Here is a 1,051-nt window from a genome sequence, read left to right on the forward strand (position 1 = left end):
ATTTCCAAGAGTTTTATGTTATTGCTGTCTAAATGATGCCAGTCCTATAAAAAGTCCCTGATCTTTGTAGTGTTTGTGTATAGCTGAAACTGGTAGCACTATATAATCAGATGATAAGCTGAGAGCTCTGAATGAAGCATGTTGTATGGCTTGAAAGCATTTGGGACTTTAAGCCTACCATTTATTTTTTAATTTATGGCTTTTCAATAAAAGTCTCCTTTTGAATAATGATGCTGTATTTGTGCTTGCTTTAATCCTGTTCCCAGCTTGATCTCCGCTTATCAGTGATGCCAGTTTCTGAATACTATTTCTTTATTAGAATGAACTGCCAGGTGAACTGGATATAAACAGAATTTATTTCGGCGACTGTTTGGCTGTTGTAACTTCAAATTAAGGGAGCAACTCTCTAATATTGCTAACATTTTCACACGGATAGCAAAAGGGTGTTACAAATAGACAGTTGATTTGATTCCATTTGGCTCCTTACACATTGTGGTGCCCATGAGGCTTAATTTTGCAGTGTGGCAAATTTAACTCCGCATGTTTTGTTTGGCAGAGATGCTCCTTAAAGTCAGAGAGATCACACCATAACCAGTTGCAGCGAAGTACTGCAATACAAGATTCTTTTTGGAAACAGAAAGAGAGGCAATAAGGAGGCAGTAGTATCCCAACCACCTCTTAAAAAAAAATAAAATAAATAAAATACACCGCAGATTGTTTTTCAGAAGGATGGCAAACTCTGCAGCCAGTGCAATCAAGGCCTTAATGGAGAAGCATAGCCAAAGCTATTTTGGCTATACTTCTCCAATGGATCACAAAAGAGCACATTGTTCTGCACTCCTATGACCCATTTTCACTTGATGGACAAGACTCTGGAAAGAGCCCAACTTTAAAGTAGGGATCCACCTAGATGCCTGGACCAGCAGCTGGCTCAGCTTCTCAGCAAGCCACTCAGAGCCTGAGCCAGCCTGCACAGTCTGGTGGTCAAGTGAGTGCTAGCAGGGCAGAGCAGAGAGCTGGTGACTGACAGTCACTGGCTCACTGAAGACCA

This window comes from Staurois parvus, unplaced genomic scaffold, assembly GCF_062004578.1.
Source record: "Staurois parvus isolate SC_StPar_1 unplaced genomic scaffold, SC_StPar_1.0 ptg000090l, whole genome shotgun sequence".
Lineage (NCBI taxonomy): Eukaryota > Metazoa > Chordata > Amphibia > Anura > Ranidae > Staurois > Staurois parvus.